This window comes from Phocoena phocoena, chromosome 18 (genome assembly GCF_963924675.1).
Source record: "Phocoena phocoena chromosome 18, mPhoPho1.1, whole genome shotgun sequence".
NCBI lineage: Eukaryota > Metazoa > Chordata > Mammalia > Artiodactyla > Phocoenidae > Phocoena > Phocoena phocoena.
In genome coordinates, this window is record NC_089236.1 from 13,528,426 (window position 1) to 13,553,759 (window position 25,334).

The window sequence follows — 25,334 nt, forward strand, 5'->3', positions numbered from 1 at the left end:
CACCACGTTTTCAGAAGTTGGAGTATTGATTCTGTAAAAGGAAGTTATATTTTAAACAAAGAAGTGTTGTATTTGGGGCTATCCTAAACATAATGCTAAGAGAATACAGAAATTCTCTTAAAAAATCCAGAAATGATAAAGTTAATATTATAAAGTAAAAGCACATACAATACCAGAAATAGAGAAGAAAAAAAAAGTTTGTATATAATGTTAACCTTATCATTTCAGATGGAAAATTAGGCAGTGTTTTCCAGACTCATAATAATGTACGCATTTTTCTCTTTTAAAATCATCCTTCCTAAGGGTAATTACTACACTAAATTCTGTAAATGCCATGTAAAAGCCCCAACTTTCTAAAACAATCAAGAAAATTTTATGCACTAAAATTTCTTTAAATATTATAGATTATTTTTAAAAATAATAAACACTGTCTTCCTAATATTTTGTTTTAAGCTAATTACCCCCAACAGAGAACAGGCCTGACATCCTCCTTCCAGGTGATCTGGGTGGTGTTTCTGCGTTAAGCCTTGACCAGCTTCAGTAGATTCTTTGCTGCCCTTCCCTACCGCCTGCTGATTCTTTCCCCAAAGCTTTTGTTGTTGTTATTCTTCCATTAATGCTTCCATTTCATGCTTTGTGAGGTACTTTGCTGTAATTACTACATAAATCAGATAGGATCACACACCTGGTCTTTGTGTTTTTCTCTTTTTTCTGGATACTGAAGAAGAAAGAAAGAAAATGAGATCAGAGCCCTTCTTCTCATAGAAAAATTGAAAGCCCTAGGGACTTTGTAAAGTTACATTAGCTTGAAAAAGGACTTTACCAAACATATGTTCTAATCCTCTGGGAGGAGTTGTCTAGAATTAATGGGAAAGACTAGAATAGAATCTAACATCTTGAAAGAAATTATTATATATATATATATGTACACACACGTATATATGTATATATAAAATATTCACACACAGTATACATACTATATATACTATATATTATAGTATATTATAATATGTAATACACTATCTGATTGCTCTAACTCCTTTTCAGGTTTTAAAAAAATTATCTAGTTTGTTTTCCATTTAATGCTTAGCAGTTTTCACTTAACATCTGTCTCCAACTGGTTCCTACAGTGCCAAAGACACAAAGAGAAAAAGATTTTTTTGAGCCATGCACCTCCTGTGCTCTTCTGGAAGCTGGTGTACGTGTAAGAAATTCAAAGAAGTTTCTGATATTATCTCTTACTGTTAAGTACTTAGGCATGATTTATCCATTATGTCTGTGTCATCTAACTAGCTAGCTAGCTACCCATCGATAGCATTTTATGGAGTGCCTACAAATGTCAGGCCCTGAGCTAGTTGTTTCAAACTTTTAGATATGTTTATTTAAGTCTCAAAACAAAATTGCAAAGCAGTTATAAGTAGACATAGTATGTTACTAGATGGAAAATAGAAAATGATAGGAAATCATAGTATAAAGCAGTCTACAAAAATCATATGAATTCAGAATCCTAAGAGATGAAGAAACACCTTAAAAGTATCAAATCCTCCTTGCCTCATTTATTCTTTGTATGAACTGAGTTCTTCAGGAGTTTGACGTTTGCCTGAAGTCATACAGTCTTTTCTGAGCCAAAATTACAACTAAGGACCCATAATTCCTTGTCAAAGTTGCTCTCCATCGTGTTATTTGGCCTTCCTCAGTGCCAATAAATGACCAACCATAATATAACTTTTCTAGAATTTGAAAGAAGGCAATATTATTCTGGCTGGTGATGACTGAGAGTCAGAATCCCATCATTATGCACATTGTGTTTGTTCACTTTTAGAAACATCTCAGTGTTACAATAAAAGGTATGAGGGTTTCCTTATTCTTTGGGGACTTCATGGAACACACCTAATGCAACTTCATGGAACACATTTTTGCTGTTTCACAGAGTTCCCAAGACCTCTAGAACATGGGGGAGAATCTGTTTTAATCTCCATTTTATCATTACAGTTTCTGTGCTCACTGATATGCTCATTTCACCTCTCAGGCTGATAAAACAATACAAACATGGTCTTCAAACATAGCTCTTAAACACAGGGAGAAAAAAAATCGTTGTGAAAGATATGAAAGATGCTCTTAGAGGTTTATGAACAAGACTTCATAAACTTCTAAGACTTGGGAGGGGGTAAACAGGAAGAAGAAACACATTTTACAACCCAGTTGATAAAAAGTCAATGGTGTTTTGTTTGCACTATACTCTCAGACACCGCAAGTCACACATGAGCCGACTAAAAAGGAACTGTGTTAATTTCCTATTACTGCTGTAACAAAATTTCCACATACTCAGTGGCTTAAAACAACATAAATTTATTTTCTTATATTTCTGGAGGTGAGAAATACAAACTCAGTCTCAGTGGGCTAGAAATCAAGGTGATGGCAGAACTCGTTCTCTTTGGAGGCACTTGGGGAGAAGCCATTTATTTCTTGCTTTTTCCAGCTTCTAGAAACTTTGCACATGCCTGGGCTCACGGCCACATCACTCAGCCTCTGCTTCCGTTGTCACCTCTCCTTCTCTGATTCTGACCTTCCTGCCTACTTCTTACTCAGACCTTTCTGATCACGTTGGGCCCACTTGGATAATTCAGGATAATCTCCTCATCTCAAGATCCTTAATTTGATCATATCTTCAAATTCCCCTTTGCCATCTAAGGTAACATATTCGCACTTTCTGGAGGTTAGGGTATTATTTTTCCTACTACAAGAACCATCTGTTTCTCAGCTATGATAACACTATATTTCTCCAGCCTGTTCCTCACTAAGGAGAATACAGAACTTCATGTATATATGTAAGAAGGCAAGTAATTTTTTTTGGTTATGTAACAACACAGGGAACTGCCTTTTTTTTTTTTCTAAATCCAATATTTTTATATATATATATTTCTTTTTTTTAAACATCTTTATTGGAGTATAATTGCTTTACATTTTTGTGTTAGTTTCTGCTGTACAACAAAGGGAATCAGCTACATGTATCCCCATATCCCCTCCCTCTTGCGTCTCCCTCCCTCCCACCCTCCCTATCCCACCCCTCTATGTGGTCACAAAGCACAGAGCTGATCTCCCTGTGCTATGCGGCTGTTTCCCACATCTTCCTAGCTATCGTTTTTACATTTAGTAGTGTATATATGTCCATGCCACTCTCTCATTTCATCCCAGCTTACCCTTCCCCCTCCCCGTGTCCTCAAGTCCATTCTCTACTTCTGTGTCTTTATTCCTGTCCTGCCCCTAGGTTCTTCAGAACCTTTTCTTTTTAGATTCCATATATATGTGTTAGCATATAGTATTTGTTTTTCTCTTTCTGACTTACTTCACTCTGTATGACAGACTCTAGGTCCATCCACGTCGCTACAAATAACTCAATTTCGTTTCTTTTAATGGCTGAGTAGTATTCCACTGTGTATATGTGCCACATCTTCTTTATCCATTCATCTGTCGATGGACACTTAGGTTGCTTCCATGTCCTGGCTATTGTAAATAGTGCTGCAATGAACATTGTGGTACATGACTTTTGATTTTCACCTTCAGAATAATGAAGTATGTTGGACAGCCCTCCCCACCTCTGTTAGAATGCAGGTGATTATGGTGATTGAGTAAGCACTGGTGTTGAGGTCAGAGGACACGTGCAATTTTTTTCATAATACTTGGTAATCTCTTTCAATTTAAGATCTCCCCTCCCAGCAAAAATTAAAAGCAATCAAAATATCTCCCTAATAATCTCCAACATATAGAGATGAAAGGAATCAGGAATGCTGAGGAACACAGTTGAGAAGGACACGATAAGCATGTTGAATTTGGATGTTAATCAAAAGAACCAAACCCGGCTTCACAGCCTATTAAACAGCCAATTAGCCCAGAGGTGCCAAATGTGTCAAAGGAAGGTCAGTTAATAGAGGCATTTATCAAAAAAAAAAAAAAAAAAAGGTCAGCTAAGCAGAGACACCTCTCCAGTAGCTATCAGAATGTTCTCAAATGTGTAACTTCATTTTTTTTCTCCATTCCCCATTTCTGGTCATTTTCATTTTCATTATAATTTTATGTTAAGGAATATATGGAATGTGTTGCTTGTAAAAAGCTTACTAAAATTCTTACCAGCAGTGAAATTTAGACTCCAGCTTTATTTATACAATACAATAGCAAACAGGATTCAATGCAAGATTTAAGTACTCACTGGTTTTATTCCTTATAACTAAGTTTCCAATTCTAGGGGAAAACTTCCTGATAAAATATTAAGTCGAATAACTTTAAATGACAGCTATTTTTGGGAATCTCTGAAATTAGACCCTTATTGTGTATGTTTTGATATATTTTATTAGGTCTATCAAAAAGTGTTAACAAATACATTCAAACTTCCTTGTTATACAGTTAACGAATCTAATGCCATGCAGTGCTGACAAATACTAAGGCAAGAATGTTACTATTTTTTTTAACACCTTTATTGGAGTATAATTGCTTTACAATGGTGTGTTAGTTTCTGCTTTATAACAAAGTGAATCAGCTATACATATACATACATCCCCATATCCCCTCTATCTTGCGTCTCCCTCCCACCCTCCCTATCTAACCCCTCCAGGTGGTCACAAAGCACCGAGCTGATCTCCCTGTGCCATGTCGCTGCTTCCCACTAGCTATCTATTTTACATTTGGTAGTGTATATATGTCCATGCCACTCTCTCACTTTGTCCCAGCTTACCCTTCCCCCTCCCCATGTCCTCAAGTCCATTCTCTAGTAGGTCTGCGTCTTTATTCCCGTTTGCCCCTAGGTTCTTCAGAACCATTTTTTTTTTTTTTTTTTTTTTTTAGGTTCCATATATATGTGTTAGCATATGGTATCTCTTTTTCTCTTTCTGACTTACTTCACTCTGTATGACAGTCTCTAAGTCCAAGCAATGTTACTCTTATCTGGAGATAAGTTTAAGAAATACAGGGTGCTTTCTCTATGGCCTATAACATTTCAAAAATTTACTTTACCAGTCTTTTTTCATGCATCAAAATCTGAAGATAGTCAACAGGAACAAGAAATGTGTATCTTTAAGGTTTTGTCTGCTGTAGCAATAATGTTGGCTATATCTCATTTCTTTAAGTCCACAAATTTCATCCCAGAAAATGACATCATTTACTACTTCCAAGGGGTGTCTCTATTATCATTGTACTACTTACTAACAGACCATAATAGTCTTTGTTCCCACACTTGAAGTACAACACCTGCTCTCTAACAGCAGGCATTTATGCCTAATTAAAGAAGAGGTATCTTTAAATATAATACACTTAATAAGGCCTTTGTTGCATAATTGTATAGCCCATTTATATCCTGGTAGAAGAGAAGATTGATTCCTATTGAAACTATGCAAAATAAAGGGATGTTGAAAAACACTCAATGTAATATCTACCATCATCCCGAGTAGTTTTGTGTTTTGAAAAGTCAATTGTTACCATTCAAATTTCTTGCATAGTAATTATAGACTGCACCAGTAAGCCTATCTAAAAATTTGAGTTATTTATAGATATTTTTAGGGTTAGCAAAATTCAAATTTAGAGTCACTTGTTAAAGGAGAGTTATGATTTCTCTAAGTTTAACGGATTGCAAAAAGTACTTATCTAAATCTCCGTTACTAGAGCCATTACCTGTTAATTGCCCTGAGGCTTTTTTTAGCTTACCTGAAGTTACAAGTGTTGATCTACTAACACTAAGATTACCTACATAATGCTTTCCATTGCAGTGGGTTCTGTAGGGATGGGCTTGTATTTGTTTTCTCTGCTGTACAACAAATTAGTTGACTTAACACAACTCATGTTTATTATCTCATAATTTCTGTGGGTCGGAAACACAGGCACTGCTTACTATTTAATAAGACTGGAATCAGTACATCAGCCAGGCTGGGATTTTATCATAGGCTTCACTGGGGAAAGATCTACTTCCAAACTCCCTCAGGTTGTTGGCAGAATTTATTTCTTTGTGGCTATAGGATTTATGGGATCTTGCTTCTTCAAAACCAGCAAGGGAGACAGACAGACAGACACCAACACGCACAGAGAGGCTTTAGCAAGATAAGCACTATGCTATGTTCATGGACATACAATGCCTACAGCCTATTACCTTTGCCACAATCTGTTGATTCTAAACAAGTCATAGGTACAACCCGCACACAAGTGGGGGGAATTACATGAAAGCCAGGATATGAAGAAGGTGGGGATAACGAGGGTCACCTTAAAGTCGGAACACCGTGGAGCTCAACTGTGAAATTATTCTGAGAATTTTATTTCACTTCTTTATAAATTTGGAATCTCTGGTTTGTCATATTATTCTTTCAATGAAATTAGATCAGTTGAAGCACCACACCGTTCAAAAATTTGATTCTGGTTTGCATAATTATGATCTAATTTAAGGATTAGAGACAGAGCAACACATATTCTGAACAAGGTACCACAGAAAGTAGTACATAATGAAATTGAGGGAATTCCATGGTGGTCCAGTGGTTAGGACCCTGCGCTCTCACTGCCGAGGGCCTGGGTTCAATCCCTAGTCAGGGAACAAAGATCCCACAAGCCACACGGCAGGGCCAAAAAAAAAGAGAGAGAAAGAAATGGATAGAAATCTCCTTCCTAGCATGTCATAGATTTTGATTATTTTATGCATATAAAATATTGAAATAGTACTAGTAGAAAAAATATTTGCCCATCTCCACAGAGAATTAATTAATAAATTAGTTATGTTAACAATGAAATAATTAACAAATTATAAAATCAATCCAATGTAATTACTAATTATCTTTGGAAGTAAGCATATATCTTCTCTTTGTTGTATGATTTTCATACATTACAAATTAATTTAATTTAAGCTGTGTCGCTCTTTAATGCCAACAAAATTAATTTCTCAGATTCCTAATTAATTTTGAAAGATTAAAGGTATTTAATGTCACATTAGCTACATTTACTAAAAGTAATAACATATCTGACCACCAAAGTGCTATCGAAAAAAATGTGAATTTTGGTGCTCTGTGATGACCTTAATGGGGGGTGAGAGAGAGGTCCAAGAGGGAGGGGATATATGTATACATATAGCTGATTCACTTTGTTGTACAGCAGAAACTAACACAACATTGTAAAACAATTACATTCCAACAGCACCAAAAAAAATTAATTAGGCTTTCTATGAGAAAGTTAACCCAAGCCTCACGTAAAGTTAATATTATGCTTCATAACATTTCAGAATGAGATAAAAAATTACAAAAAGATAATATAGCTGTCTCTTAAACAAAAGTGAATAAAGTGATCTAATTTATCCCAGGATTTATCTTAATTTGGGGTATTCACTAACTTGGATCTGTATATAATTCTTCTGCATATAATTAATATTAAAGTCTTCTAATAGTTTTATAAGTCTTTACTGAAATATCTCATTGCATTTTTAGAATTGCTAGTAGCTAGATTGAAAAATTTTGCATTTTGCATTTCTTAGCTTCATACCATAAAGCTAGCAATTAACCTTAACCAGTTCACAGCTTGACTCTCTGAGTTTAGTCTACTGCCAAGAAGAGAATCTTCTTGAAAATTCTGTATTCTTCTGGATTGACTTCTTTACTATTTAATTTTATGTCCTTTGTCGGACATATACAAAACCTTTACTTTAGGTTTACAGCAGCCATCTTTAAAACTCATTGTTTGGTCTACACTCAAGTAATATTATATCACTTCACTTATAATAGAAGAACCATAAAATGTATACTCCATTTTCCTTTTCCAAGATGTTGTGCTACTTTGTCATACACTTTACTTGTACACATACGATTAACCCCACAATACATTTTATTACTTTTTGCTTTGAAAAGTCAAGAATTGGAGAGTTCTGGTTTCTAGTTCCACCTGTAGGGAAGTTGGAAGTGACCACTCTGTCCTAACAAGTAAAAAGCTGAACAGTCTGAAAAATCAGCAACTCTTCTTGGATCCTTAAGAGACAGGAGGACACAGGGCAAACCACTACCTCCAAGATGGGTGACAGTAACAGGGAAATGCAGAGAATAACAATTTACCCAAGCAGAAGCTCACAAATAGAAACCTCAGTGGGAGTCAGTGCTGGCGTAGGAAAAACCTGAACTGCAACTGCTGAATTACTGGAGGTTCAGTGCTTACAACGCTGGTAGATCAAAACACCAGGAGGTCCGGCGTTGGAGGGGAGGGGAGTACAAGATTGTGAATTGTGTTCAGGAGCTCGACCAGATTCCCACGGTAAATACAGAAGAAAAATCGCCTCCTGCTTGGGACAGGGAGAGGGGAAAAGGAACAATTTTTAAATATGCTAGAGCACTCTGTTCTTTTTAGTAAGACCTGCCCTCAGTGGAAACTAGTTAACCAGAGCCTAAACTGCTGGGATATTATCAGAGACTAATTGACCTGGGAGAGGGGACTACTCAACTCCAGCCCACCCTACCCAGTCTTTCCCACCTAAGGGGAGAGAAAAAAAAACCCTGAGAAATACATGGAAGTTCATAGTTCCGAGGCAGAGGCTCATGACAAGACTGAGACCAAATCATAGAACAAGAGAATGGTTCTCCTCCCTCACACCTCATCACTAAAATACTGAAATACTATTTACTGTGGCTCCTTTCACCCAGTACATCATATGTGGCTATCAAGAAAAGTTTACAAGATATACCAAATAAATAAATAAATAAATAAATGACCATTAAAGGAAACAAAAAGCCAGCATCAGAACTAAATATGGCGGGGATGTTGGAGTGATAAGACTGGGAACTTAAAACAACTCTGCTCAATATGCTAAGGGTTCCACCCTTTCTCGGCTCTAACCTGGGGAAGGTGGGTGTGGAGCTGTGACAATAGCTTGATAACCGATAGAGTTCACTTCTTTCGCTACCTGGTATCCCATCTAAATCTATTTAAAGTTCAACGTAATAGTAACAACTTCATGCTTTCAACTAACAAACTCTCCTACTAATATAGTTTGGACAAATGAAGACATTCTCACCTTCTCCTGCTAAAGAGGAGACACAAACAGTCACTGTCACACAAACAATGACAGTCCCACAGTCACAGCGGTCATTACTGGGTAATGTTACAGCATCCATCTCTGGGAGGTGTGAATTATTCCCCAAATTCAGTAGCAGTCTCCCCTGAATGTTCTGAAAGTAAACACTAAATTATAAAGTTCACCATCACAACAATCCTATTTAAGATAATAAATAGCAGGAGGAAAAAGGAAATACTAGTTTTATTAACAAAAATATGTACATAATAATAGAAAAAAATATTCATAGCTGCTACTGTTCTCATTCCTGCAACTAACTGGTCATGAGGTCATTATAGACACTAGTAACTTTCTATTTCTACTTCCTACTTCCATCTGTATTACCCATTCCATGTTATCTTTACCTTGTTGAGGACCTCAGATTTCCCCAAGATTCTTTATCTTGTGCAATGGCTTAGACCTTCAGTTTTCAATTGTCTGACTACAGCTCTTTTACGGCTGCCATAGGACATGAAAGTAACAAAAGGTACCACCTGTGAGAAAATTTTGGACCTCTAGTCTCCCTGTTTAACAACAGCCCAATTTATCATTGGTAATCAAAATCCATCACCCCAACCAGGGAGAGTAACTCTCTTTCCATATTGGTTCAGTGTCATGAGGAGAACAAAATGGCCAGGTGGCAGTATCAGCTTCCTATTCAGCTTCCAATTCAACTATTGTTGGGCCCCTTGGCAGAAATATTCCTCCATTGGCAATGAGGACCTCCAAATCAGCAGACTTCAAAGTTGTAAAAATGGAAACCAACAATTTTGTGAAAGAGTGATTAGGTAAATGAATGAGAGAAAGCTCTCCCATTTCCCTCTCTTGATTTCCAGATCTATGTGTTCTGACTATTGAAGAAATAAATAGATCATTTTTAAGGTAAGAATAAATCTGCTCTGTGGACTTCAAGCCCCATCTGTTGGACACTTTCTTTACCATTGATATAGCTACTGAGGTACCTGTGTAGGAACAAAGGCATCTTCAGAAAGCAGTTTGAAAACTACTGCTCTAGGAGGTTTATAAGCTGCTTTCTATACGACAGAGCACCATTGCTTCAAAGTGTTTCCCGATTTGTGTCATAACGGTTTTCAGATGACTCTTCCACTGTACTCCAGTCCAGCCTGCAAAAGGGAAATGTAATTTGCAGCCTCCCATGCTCAGCGTAATAAAGCACAGCACAGAAGAGTTAAGTTTGGAGTTGAGACAATGGTTTGTTAACCAGCCTTGAAGGAAAGAAGTTTGAACTCATCCTAAGGGTTATGATATTAGAAACTTTTGCAAGACAAGCATACAATTTGATTTCCTTTTTGAAATAGCACTCTGACTGCTACGTAGAGAAGAGATGCCCTTTTTGAATATATGTTGGATGAGATGCAGAAAGTGAAGATATTAATTGTGAGACACATTAATCCAATAGAAGATGTTGAATAGGTAGTTGGATAATCTGATGTTCAGTGAAGTGGCTTGAACTACTCATATGAATTTGAAAGTCATCAGCATATAGAAACTATTTAGATAATAAGATTTAGGCCAGAGATTGGTTAAGATCACCCAAAGAAAAGTGTAGCTAGAGAAATTGAATTAATTAGAGATGGGGTTCTTGATCTTTCCAACATTTCTAAGTCAGGTAGGAATGTATGCATATTGGGAGTCTGACCTGATAAAGACCCTGGAGGCTAAGTAACTCTTGAACATTGTCTCCAAATAACTCTTTAAAATAATTCCCCAAACATAAAATCTGGTAAGAATAGATTGACTTTTATCTAAAGGGTGGGCAGTAACTCAGTGCCCTAGCTATGTGGCACTTTTCTCAATATTAGCTGTGGTTCTGAGCCATTTATGCAGAAAAGAGTTGAAAATTCTTGCTTTAACAGGTAACAAGAAGTGTGAGTTTGACCCCTTCCATAGAATGGACACTGGTCTCAAATAATATTGACATCAGGGCCCAATAATCATTACAGAGTTAACATTTTTCAAATGTAATCCATACAAGTAGGAGGCCCAAATTTAATTTTTTTGTAGATACATTTTTTTTAATGTGACTTTATTTGGAAATAGGGTCTTTTATTTATTTATTTATTTTATTTATGTATTTTTGGCTGTGTTGGGTCTTCGTTGCTGCATGCGGGCTTTCTCTAGTTACAGCGAGCGGGGGCTACTCTTTGTTGCACTCCACGGGCTTTTCTCATTGCGGTGGCTCCTTTTGTTGCGGAGCATGGGCTCCAGGCACGCGGGCTTCAGTAGTTGTGGCACACAGGCTCACTAGTTGTGGCTCGCAGGCTCTAGAGTGTAGGTAGGCTCAGTAGTTGTGGTTCACGGGCTTAGTTGTTTGGTGGCATGTGGGATCTTCCCGGACCAGGGCTCGAACCATGTCCCCTGCCTACATTGGCAGGCAGATTCTTAACCACTGTGCCACCAGGGAAGCCCTCAAATTTAATTTTTAAGGTTTGTTTTTCCCCCTTTTAGCCCTAAATTATTCCAAAAGGGCATACTGTTGGCACTCAGATAAGAAATAAAATCTTTAGCAATGAAATTTTCCTTCAAGTATCAATGAAACAAAATAGTCAATATTATAGGGGCCTGAGGGGGGGTTCATTTGTAGCTCACATTGACAAGTTCTACTGATCATCACAAATAAAATATCTTTTCCTGAGAGCCTCTCTAGGAGATTGATTCAGTTATGTCTGGAGTGGTGCCCAGGATTTGGTATTTTCCAAAGCTGCACGAATGATTCTGGAGATCAGCTGTATTTTGGAATAATGTATCTGAAAGTCCCTAAGAAGGGCCCTAATGAGAGTGAATTTTTGGCAATGCCTTACAGTTGAATTAGCTGGTCAAGAAAGGGTAATGGCGTATGGTCACAACAAAGATAACGCCACAATTATTTTAAAGAGTGAAATTGTTTTACCAAACTGAGAATCAAAGAGAGAACCATTTAATTACAAACAATGTTCATCTAGCTAATTACCACAATGCCCAGAGGAGAGTCTACTGCACTTAGAAGATATGTCAATATTCATATGGAGTAGCTTGGTTGTCTATGAGGACATGTGTCTGTAACAAGCCACCCACCATGAATGGTAGCTTGTCAGAGACATCCAGGGCCCAGAAGACCTATCTGACAGCTGCAGAAGAGTGAGAAATTATCAAGTTTCCAGTTTGGTCATTGCGATATGATCTCTTTCTGTAACGTATATATCATTTCCCTCTTACTGCGCAGAGTATTCAGCTACAAGGTCTTGTCATAAACAAACCTCGTTAAGATCCTTCTGACAGAAATTGAGATTACAAGGATATTTATTAAGTGATGTTTAGATGCAGTTTTTCCCCCAGTTAGCAATTCAGCTAAATGAATAATTCTGTTCTGTAAACACAAGTCCCTGTGTCTAGATGCATTGTTATTGTTTATATCAAACAGTGTTCATTAAGCACATCATCTTATTTATTTATATACTTATAGTTTTCTTTACTTACTCCAAGTGAGTTTGTGCCTACTGGAAGACTATACATTATAAAATCCCACCATTTCTTTGCCAGTTTATGAATATAAAAATTATCATGAGGGTCTTTATGCACTAGCACCCCTTGCAGAATAGTTGATAACCCTTTCAAATTCTCATGCAAAAAAAGATTTTAGAATAGGTCCTAGAGTCACACACAGTAGGGAGATCAGAAACTATGATTGCAAGAAACTCTGATTGTCACAGAGCTCCTACTCAAAGCAGTCCCCACTTTACCCCAAATATTAATTTTTCTTGCTCTAAACTGCTGCAGAAAGGTGAGAAATATTGAGTGTAAAGAACTACGGACCTTATTCATACCAACACTGAATGAAGGTGAACAGGTTAAATCTTTCACGTTCCTTTTTGTTGGGATGATGCCTTTGGGAATCTTAAATCAGGAATTTGACTCTAAAATAACAAGACAGTAACAACTTAATAAACACCAGCAGCAGCAGTGAGTAGCGGCAGCTTCATCATCGCAATGAACGTTATCATTGTAGCTTCTATTTAATAATAATCTCTAAAATGTTAAGCTGAGTCTTAACACTTTACATTCTCTTTAAACTTTAATTATGTTTAATCAGCCCATTGGTTCCATAAAGTATTATTACCGCTATTCGAGGTTTGTTATTGATATAAAAATAGATATCTTAGATTACATTAGTAACAAAAGTCCATTCCAATATATAAAGCTATTAGGTTTAAAAGCAAATCTGTAGCACCTTTATGGGAAATATATGAGGCAATTTGTGTATGGTTAGGGAAGGTTTTCTTGATTCAAATTTTAAAAGCATATATCACAAAGAAATATTGTCTTCATCATGATGGAAAACAAAGACACTATAACACTTTTTTTTAATGCTATAAGCTGATGCAGAACTGATGTGACTCAACTTTTTCTTTCTTCATTCAATTATACTTTTGAATGTAGACCTCTCTCCAGTCTCCACAACAAAAGAGCGATCAAAGTTAAAGTTATTGTATTGGTCATCCATAAAACTGATATTCATTGTTCACCTTTGAAATGAAAAAAAAAAGAAATAGAGAAATGAAATAATAAGGACAAAAATAATTAGAGTTACCTTGAAAATACTGAAATGTTTAAAAAGCTACCAACAAAAAAAAAAAAAAAAAAAAAAAGCTACCAACAGTGTCAGAGGACTCCTTAACCTCCACAGATCTTGGTCACAAAATAATAAGTTGTTTGGAATTTTTTACTAATTCTGTTTAAAATTTTTCTTTAAAAATTCATACTAAGCATCAGAAATTAATTACTACCATTACAATAATGTATTTCAAAAATTTTTATTAGAAATATAATTTTGATATTGTTACAGAGTAGATTATATATGTAAAGTTTCTAGTGTGTTTAAATAGTTTAATAACTATTTCTATTCAAAATAATAGGTAATATAAACTTGTCCAAGATAAATTATATTCTATACTAACATATTTTTGACAAATTTATCTATTCCTTAAAAATAATGGGGAATATAAGGCAATTGTCTATAAGTAAGAAAACAAATCTTTCTTCCAAAACAGAGTATACTTGACACAGTAAAACTAAAAATGTAACCTCAGCTTTTGCTCTGTAACTGAAAAGAGTAATTGAGAGAAAACACTGCTCACAAACTAATTATATACTTTTCTAAGATACCATTTATTAAAAACACAAGACCCATCTGGCTTAACATCTGCAAAATTCCTATAATTAAAAATGAAGAAAATAAACGTAGTGGAAGTTATTCAAGGATTTTGTACACTTCACTAAATTTTGTTTTACATTTGACTATAACAGAGGAATCTATAGGAATTATACTTTCTTGAAACCAAAGTTACAAAATTTTGTGATCAAATTTTGAATACCTGATTTTTATTCCATCTACATTAACTTTTGGTTTCTTCTACTGTTTATTATAAACTTGATTGTATAATGAACTTCTTCATGTCTCTGTTGCCCTGATGAGTCAAACATGGCTAAAATCAGACGCTACTAGGTCCCCAACCACTGAACTGCCAAAGGGAACTATTTTAACTAACTGACTTAGTCAATCACTAATTTATTCATTCATTTGAAATATACTTTCATTGACAAAAATATAACTTTCAGGTAATATTCTAGGTGTTGATATACAGCAATGAAGAAAACAGCAAGATCCCTGCTTATGTAAAGTTGTTTGATTATTCTTTTAAAGTTTTGGCCCTAAGCACAGAAAGAGAACTCAGACTCCAGGATTGCACCAAACAAAACAGGGATTTCAGTCACTTCTTTCTGTCTCGCAGTAAAAAGATAAATGATTCTACTCCTAATTTTTCGTTTAGGTCAAGCCATTAACTAGGCTAGAATAGTTGGAAAAGGGTGAGGTCACATTCTCAAGATTGCTAAAAGAATGAGAAGCAGACCAAAAATTCTTTTCTGATCCTGGAACACTATATGGTGATCCATGTGCATAGTTATGAATCCCGCGTAGCATTTTTTCACTTTAAGTTTTAGTTTAAAGATGCTTATGCAGTTTTCATATATGCCAGGCAATATCCTAGGCACACAGAAAGTATTCACTCATTTAATCCTTCTGAAAACACCATAATGTGCATATGACTATTATCAGACTTTTACATATTAATAAGACTCAGGTACAGAGAAATTTAAGCACTTTAGCTAAGATCACACAGCTAGCAAGCGACAGAGCCAAGATTTGAATCTAAACACTTGAAATCCAGAATTCATGTTCTTGACACGTACAAATGCTGCCTTTCACATATGCAAGGAGTTATGTTTCCTGGGACCTTAAATAGACTTCATGTGAAATATCAGACTTTTTTTTTCTTTAGTTATTGGAAAAGAGTCAGTTGTTATAATACTTCAAAATATGCTAAACTGGTAAAGAGATACAATTTTGAGCAAAACTAATTCTGCAACTATACTGTCTCATTGAAAAAAAATTCATGTGATTTTTTTCTTCTCCAAGCCATGGGGATATGTGTTTAGCAGTTTACTGAGTTTTAATGGGCCTTAAAAGGCTGTCAAAACACATTATTTACTTTCAGAAAAGACAGAGTGGGGAACCTCTGCAAATAAAGGCAACAAAAACACTGAGAAAAAATTGTTAAAACCAACGCTTTGGAACTCTGAATATTAACCAATGATTTGCAACAATCTCAGGAACATTTATTCAAGAAAAGCTGCTGAACCTAGGTGAGAATGGCAGTTTACGTCATTTTAATTTGAGCTATTCCTATCTCCAACTCCCCAACTTAGAGTTGCCTTGAAAACTGGTAGCCTTGCGACCGCTAAGCTGTGTAAACCAGCAGTGTTGCAGACACCCGAGGGGGCAGATGAGTTTGGAGCTCCTAATGAAGCTTTTCCCAGAATGTCGTCAGTGACCAATCTCACAGGTCCTTGGAAAAGCTCCATTTGCAGGATGTTGTTGCTATTTGACTTAATTTTGGAGCTTGCTCCATGAGAAACCCCATCTCCAGGAAACTGGTTGAAAAAAATCAAAGGCAATAGTTTACCACACAACTCTCTACGGCTGTAAATATGAGTTGGAACAAATAAGAGGTTGGCCAAAACATACAAGGAAGATCTGTGAAACAAGATATCCATAGGGAGTTTTGAAAAGCACTGACATATTCCTGGTGATCTAGAGGACAGTATATATATGCAGGACTATGCACATGCCAGGAATAGACGATCTGAATCTACCACTGCTAGCTGACCTTGAGGTCCTGCATAAACAGAAAGAAAAGGCTACATCAGAGTTTTTAACTGCCTAAGAACAGAAGGTGTATCCCAACACAAAGAGCCCCTCAACAAAAGATGTAAGACTTAATGTTTCAAGGAATTAAATGAAACGTCTAACGAATCAATAGATGATCACTAACCTAAGTGAACACGCACGTAAGCAGCCACACTCTACAAGGAATATAAGGCTTTAGATAATTATTCTGGGAAAGTCACTAAACAACATCATCAAAACTCTGGAGATGAAGAGAAATCTGATTGCCAGGATTTCCACACAATATTACCTAAAATGTCCAGTTTTCAACAAACAACAAAAGTATGAGACAGCCAAAGAAAAAGGAAGAGAGAGAGCTGCCCATGCACATGAATAAAAAAAAAAAAAGCAGTCAAAAAAAATTGTCCCTGAGGGAGCCCAGAGATGTAAGATAAAGACTTTAAATAAGCTATTAAATAGATAAAGGAAATCACATCTAAAAAAATTAAAGAAAAAATATAACAGTGATGGCTCACCAAGTAGATAATATCAATAAAGATAAATAGATATTAAAAAGAACCAAGTAGCAATTCTGGAGTTGAAAAATGCAATACTTGGAAAGAAAATTCACAAGCGGGGTTCAACAGCAGATCTGAGTTAGCAGAATAAACAATTGAGGACAAGTCAAATGAGAATAATCTGCCTAACAGAAAGAAAAAAAAAAAACAATGAACAAAAGTGAACAGGCCTCAGAGACATGTAGAACACTCTCAAGTGTACCAACATATACATAATATGAGTGCAAGTAAAGAGGGAATGAGACAGAAATAATATTTGAAGAAAGTATAGCTGAAAACTTCCCAAATTCGATTAAAACAATTTAATCTACACATTCGAGAAGCTCAAATAATGCCAAGTAATATAAGTTCAAGGAGTAATATAAACTCAAATAAAACAAAGTCAAAACAAGAATGTGTCTTGATCCACATCTAGACTCATCATAGTCAAAATCCAAAGATAATCTTCAAAGCAGCAAGAGAAAAATGACATCTCATGTACAACAGAGCCTCAATAAGACTCAAAGCTGTCTTTTCGTCAGAAAAAAATGGAGACCAAAAGGCTATGTGTTTAAGGAAATCTGTCAGATCACTGACTACTGAAGTAATGGAACAGAGATTTCAGTGGCAACACAATACAAGGAATACATTTTTGCAAAGACAGTTTAGAAAAGTCAATACACAACCTTTTTTAGAAAACTCAGTACACAAATGGATTACTGCAGTCCTTAACAATTAACAACAGGAAAACATAGTAGAGAGGAGAACCTGATTCCCAGAGTTACCACATAATATTATTCAAAATGTTCAGTTTCTGACAAAATATTACAAGGCACACAAAGAAACAAGATGGTATGACCCATTCATGAGGGAAAAAAAACTGGCAGAATCCAAGACTGAAGAAATCCAGACATTGAACTCACTAAATAAAGACTTTAAAAAATTGTCTTAAATATACCCAAAAAACTAAAGGGAACCATAAAAAAAAGAACAAATGTATAAACAAATAGGGACTATCAATAAAGACATAGAAACTGTTACAAGAAACCAAATAAAAATTCTCAAGCTGAAAGAGCACTAACCAAAATGAAAATAAAAAAAAAAAGTTACCAGAGTGATTCAATAGCAGATTTGAGGAAATAGAAGAACGAATCAGTGAACCTGAAGATAGGACAGTTGAAATTATACTGTTGGAGGAGTAGAAAGAATAAAATATTGAAGGAAATGAAGAGAACCTAAGGGACCTATGAGACACTAACATTGTACCAACATACACATAATAGGATTCACAACAGGAAATAAGAGAAAGAGGTAGAAATAAAATTTGAAGAAATAATAGCCAGAAAAACTTCCTAAATTTGATGAAATACATGAATCTACACAGCTAAGAAGCTGAAGAACTCAAATTATGATAAACTCAAAGATGTCTAGACCAATACATATTCATAATCAAACTGTCTGAAGCCAAAGCTAAAGAAGCTTGCAAGCAGCAAGAGAGAAGTAAATTGCAATATACAAGGAATCTTTAATAAGTTTAATGGCTGATTTCTCATTAAAAATGTGGAGACTAAGGAAATTCCCTGGCAGTCCAGGGGTTAGGACTCTGTGCGCTCACTGCCAAGGGCCCAGGTTCAATCCCTGGTCGGGGAACTATGATCCCACAAGTCATGCAGCCAAAAAAAAAAAAAAAAAAAAAACAATGAAAAATGTGGAGGCCAGAATGCACTGGGATGGCATACTTAAATGTTAAAAAAAAAAAACCTGTCACGTAAGAACTATATATCCAGAAAAACTGCCCTTCAAAAATGAAAGAGAAATTAAAACATTCCCAGATAAACAACAATTCAGTGAGGTTGTCTCTAGTAGACCTGACCTAAAAGAAATGCTAAATGGAGTCCTTCGGGTTGAAGTGAAAGGATATTTGAGAGTCACTTGAAACCATTTGAAGAAATAAAGAACACTAGTGAAGGTAAATGCATAGGTAAATACAAGCATACCTCAATTATATTATGGGTTCAGTTCCAGACAACCATAATAAAGTCACACAAATTTTTTGTTCCCCAGTGTATATGAAAGTTACATTTACACTATACTATAGTGTATTAAGTGTACAATAGCATTGTGTCTGAAGAAAACAATGCACATAATTTAAAAATTTATTAGTAACAAATGCTAACCATCATCTGAGCCTTCAGTGGGTCATAGCAGTAACTCAAAGACGACTGATCACAGATCACCGTAACAAATCCAGTGATAGTAAAATGTATGAAATACTGAGATAATTATCAAAATGTGACACAGAGACATGAAGTGAGAAAATGCTGTTGGAAAAATGGTACTGATAGAATTGCTCAGTGCATGCTTGCACAAACCGTCAATTTGTGAAAAACACAGTATCTGTGAAGCGTAATAAAACAAAGTACAGTGAAAAGAGGTAAGCCTGTATAAAATCCAGTGTTATTTTATTTTTGGGTTTATAACTCCACTTTTTCTTTCCTACATGATTTAAAAGACAAATGCGTCGAGCAATTATTTTTAATCTATATTAAAGGGAACACCATGCACAGATGTGGGTGAGGATTTGTTGAAACTGGAACTCATGTGCTGAGGGAATTTAAATGGTGTAGCTGCTATGGAAAACAGTTTGTCAGTTCCTCAAAAGACTAAACAGAATTATCATATGATCCAGCAATTCTGTTATTAGCTATATATCCAAAGGAATTGAAAACAAAGTCTCAAACAGAAACTTGTATGCCAGTGTTAATAAGTGCATTATTCACAGTAGCCAAAAGGTGGAAACAACCCAAATGTCCATGAACTGATGAATGGATAAACAATATGTGGTATATACATACAATGGAATATTATTCAGCCGTAAAAAGAGTGAAGTTCTGATACATGCTATCACATGAAAGAGCCTTAAAGACATGATGTTAGGTGAAATCATCCAGACATAAAAGATAAAGATTGTATGATTTTGCTTATATGCATTACCTAGAATGAGCAAATTCATAGGGAGAGAATGTGGACGTTACCAGGGACTTAGCGGAGAAGTAGTGGGGAATTATTGCTTAATGGGTACAGAGTTTCTCTTAAGGTAATGAAAAAGTTTGGAAATAGATAGTGGTGATGTTTACACAACATTGTGAATATAATTAACGCTACAGAATTGTTCACTTAAAAATGGTTAAAATGGTAAATGTTATGTATATTTTAATGCAATAGAAAAAATACAAAAAAGCCCCTGCTCCCAACTCTTCTGAGCCTTTCCAGCATCGTTCACTTAGTAATATTTAAGAGCTCTCCTTTCTGTCTTAAATAACTAAGGTTGCCCTTTAAAGTTATTTACATTTGTTTGACCTTTGTAGAAGATGAAATTATAATCTCCATCTTCTTATAAGCTTTCTCATACTTAAAATGTATTGCAAATATCGACTCTCATACAAAATCAGCACAAAATGTTCTAATCACTTCTAAAACATCCTGTATTTCGATCTTTTTCTTATATCAGGCTTTCTTTGTCTACGTTTGAACTTTTCCTGGTTTCTCTCAGGTTGGAGAAAAACTAGAAAATGCACTTCAGGTGGACTGTATCAAACACTAAATATATTACAAAGCTAAATTTTTGCCTTATGAAAATCTAATATCTGTCTAACTTTAAAAAAAATAAGTGTGTATGGCTTTTTCTTTTTTGTCTTTCACTTACAACTTCCAATTCTCATTTTGTTTTTTGTTCCCAATTTGCAGTACATGTTTATTCTTGTTACTTGCACAGTTCCATTCTGTAGCATCTAGTCACTCCTATAAAATGTCTTTTAATTTTTAATTCCATCAGGCTAAGTGCTGGCCACCTCCCTCAGTGTCTGCCACGAACTTAATGAAAATGCTCACTAATCCATCTCACAGGTCAGATTTGCCATTTACCTCTCAGGGCTGTGAGAGAAATTAATGAGATCATTGTTCTAGTGCTCTTTGGATACTGGCATTTTAGAAAAGCTATGCCAAAAGTCTCCAAAGATTTGTATTATGAACTTGTCCACAAAAGATAAATTTTATGATTTTTACTAAATGTTAAGAGATTTAGGTATTCAAAGGCATGGACTCAGCTTTTGGAAACTTGAAAGGCATTAGCTAAAATCAGAGTACGCTTACTGATATAACTGTACAGATAATGTAAGGTTTGATGGAGAATTTAAATCAAAATATCTATATGATATAAATATCTAAAAAACAAGTTTACCATATCATTTATCATATCGTGGGGAAAACAAAATGAAAATGATACAAGAGGGATATTACTCATTTACTGTGTTTGAATAATACTCATTTTTATTGTAATAATATTATCTAATCATTCTTAGAAAGTTTTGAAAACACATATTTAGAAAATTATCCATAATTCACAGCAGAGTTCCTTCAACATTTTGCCATGTTTCCCTTGATTCTTTGGCTATATATGTATTTTTAATGATGCTGAATAAATGCTATATTTCTAGGAGTATGTGCTAATTTTAAAGGTATTATTTCATTACACAATACTACAGTATTTTATACTATATGGAAATATCAAAAGATAAACATTAAAATGAAATTAACCAGATTTCTACCACTGATAATATTTTGATATAATTCAAAAATATACTTTTTATGCATTTCAAAATTTTCAGTTCACTTTTTAACAGAACTGCCTATTTTAATAATTTTATTACATGAGAATGAATGTTCATCACATAAATATCCGGTAATAAAAAATATGTAAAAGAAAAAAATTTAAAAATCATGACTAACCCCATCATGTAGAGACATCACCACTAATATTTTGGATTATAGTTACTCCTTCTCATTTAGATATAAATGTGTATATCTGTATGAATGAATATAGATACACAGATATAGGCATAAGTTATAGACTGAATTTTGTGTCCTCCCAAAATTTATATGTTGTTACTAATTCCCGATGTGATGGGGAGGTGGGGCCTTTGGAAGGATATTAGGTTATGAGAATGGAGCCTTCATGAACCAGACTAGTGCCCTTATAAAGGAGGCCCCAGACAGCTTCCTTATTCCTTCCACCATACGAGGATACAGTGAAAAGACAACTGCCTGTGAACTAGGAAGCAGGTCCTCACGAGACACAGAACCTGCCAGCACCTTAATCATCTTAATTGTGTACTTCCCAGCTTCCAGAGCTGTGAGAAATAAATTTTTGTCATTTATAAATCTTTCAGTTTATGGTATTTTTGTTACAGCAGCTGAATGGACCGTACAACATAGGTAGATACACAGGTAGACATATAGATATACAGATATATGCACAGTGTTTTATAATCACATTTATATATCCATAACTAAATACAATATAAAATATCATGCTTAAAGCCTGCGTAATATTCCAATACAGGGAATGTGGATGTGGAAAGACAATACATAAAATGTATAGGACGTATGTTCTGATGTCAAAATGCCTGAATCGTCTCATTACTCTACTGCTGACAACATGTCATGGGCTAGTTTTTTGTAAAACCATATCTGTAAAATGACAGAAAAGATAAAATTATAACAGAATGTATAGTACATCGCGAGAATTAAATGAAAGTTTCCATATGATGAATACCTGATAGTATTTGCTCATTGTCGTCAATTAGCATTTATTAAGTGCCTATTAAGCGCGGTCTTGTTACGTGTATTATCCCTTATCTTCCGGCAACTCTGGAAGGTATGTATTACCATCATTCTACAGATAAGAAAGTTGTGTCTTAGATTAAGTAGCTTGCATATTGTTATGCGTACATCTATTAAGAAGAGTTGTGATTTAAATTAATACCAGGTACCTCATTTGTTCCCACTTAAGTAATTACTTTTTGTCACGTTTAGTCTAAAGGAGTTAACATCAGAATATAAGTTATTTACAGAGACTTAACAGAAATTCATCATCTATGGGAATATATAATCATAATTGAACAAGATAAAGAATTAAAATGTACTCTCTGATTAATAAGTTCTACAGAATGTGAAAAGGTGATGATTAAACTATTCCACCTGAGGTAATGGCAGATAATGTTATATTTAGGGACACAAAGAAAGCTGGTCTTGCTAGAGCGTGGTGTTTATTTCCGGGAAAGTGTCTTTGTAGGGTCATATTGTTTCCAAAATGGTAACTGAGACTTCAGAGAACCACACCTCTGACTCTAGAATGACTGGATATTTTGAATGCCTTAAACACCAAAATTTATTCTGTAGAAAATCTGAGCATCAATCATGTTTTTCAATAAATAAATAGTATTAAACTATTACAAATATTTTAATACTATTAAAGATATTATTCTATGCAATTTCTTTTAAAGATTAAATGAAAAAAAAGGTTTTCTAAACATTGTATTCCCAGGCCATATCAAATTCCCTGCCTTGAAATACATTTTGAGAAAAAGTACAATATACCAGTACTTCAAAATATTTCTGACCTTGCATGTATAAAGCTTGAATGTTGACAAAATATAGATTTTCCACTACTTCTTTATTACTGTTAAAATATATTTCATGGCGGGTTTCTTTGATTTATTTTATTACCTTAATTAGACATTTCATAGTTCTCAACTGCAACAAATTTTTACTTAGAGTTTCTCAGGGGCTTATCCCAAGAGGGCACAGTGAGGAATCAAAAGAAGTATAAATGCTCAATCCTCAGAGAGAAAATAAAATAACGTTCTGCATACCAGACTCTGTGCTACAGAGATGCTTTCACATACAGAATCTTAGTTATTTTGCATATCAGTAAATGTTCTCATTTTAATTTATGTGTTAATTAAACGACCTGAGTCTATATAGTCAGTAAGAGTCAGGATTCAAACCTTATTTTAGTAGCCCACCTAAGGCTCTTTCCATACTTCTGTTAGCATGCAAAACATAGCATGCATATTACATGTATTACATCTACTAGCAGACACAGAAGATTCACATGTAAAGATTAGTAGCAATATAAAGTAGTAATTGTTAAGAGCTGGGGCATAGTGATACAGAGGGTAACTGCTAATATGTAGCTCTATAAATGTTAAGATATAGGTAACATACATTTTAATTTTGACCTCTCTTCCAACAACATCTCCAACCTCAGGGATGGGTCCGTAGTATAAAACTGTAATCAAGTTTATAGGCAATAAACAGAAGAATAATGGTTATATTGAAGGCTTAATACTATATTATTTACAGTATTTTTAGGATTCCAATTATGTTTTATAAAAATATTAGCATGATTTTTAATTTAGTAATGAAAAGATTATGTATATTACTTAATGGTACAATGAGTTTTATATTAATGGATGTGTTTAAATAAATAGTTTTATGCCGCCAGTGATAAAATGTTGCCTGGAATAAACTTATTATTGTTAATCCTCACAAAATTCTCCAAGATTAGGTTTTGTAATCATTGTTATACAATTAGAATATTAAAACTGCAAAAGATTACGGAACTTGCCCATAGACACGTGTTGCTAATTTTCCTATTAGCCTAAGTGTCCAGGTCTCTGTGACAGGGCATCAGCTTCAAAAGGACTTGTCACCTATTTGTAAAAAGATACTCAAATTAAAAACTAAAAATAAACAGTGAAAAGCTTATGTATGATTAGATGACCAGAGTCCTAGAATAGTCACTGTATTAGTTTCCTATCTCTGTTGTAACAAATTACTACAACTTGGTATCTTAAACCAACGCAAATTTATCATCTTACAGTTCTGGAAGTTGGAAGTCCAAAATGATTTTATGGAAGGAAAATCAAGGTGTTGGTAGGGCTGTATTCCTTCTGTAGGTTTAGATCTCAATCCATTTATTTCCCTCTTCCAGCTTCTAGAGGCTTCTCATCGTCCTTGGTTCATGGTCCCCTTCCACCTTCAAACATGGCACTAGCCGGTCAAGTCTTTCCCATGTTACATCATTCTGACACTCCTTCTTCTGCCTCACTCTTCCACATTTAAAGGACTCATGTGAGTACATGAGGCCCAGCCAGAGAATCCAGGATGTTCTCCTAATCTCTAGATCCTTAACTAGATCACATCTTCGAAGTGTCTTCTGCCTTGTTAAGTTACATTTTCACAGGTTCTGCAGATTTTGACATGAACATCTTCGGAGGTCATTACCCTGCCTACCACAGTCAGGAAAGGCTTTCTTGAAGAAAAATGATGTATAGAGTTTGAGCTTGAATATTAGAGTTTGGATCAGAACAGTATAATCTGAGGAAACACTGTAAGACAAGATATGGTGAGAGATTGTTTATAGTGGCCCATGTGTAGAGCCAAGACTACTGTATCATTCACTAACTAGTTTCGTGATTTCAGTTGTCACGTAAACTTTCAGGGTCTCCATTTTTTTCAAGTATGAAATGAAGTTATTGGGCTACATGAGTGCTATAGCACTCTTTTACAAACCACGTAATACATATACACATTTTTAACTTTTATCATATAATCATATATAATGACTATATTTTTTAAATTGAAGTAT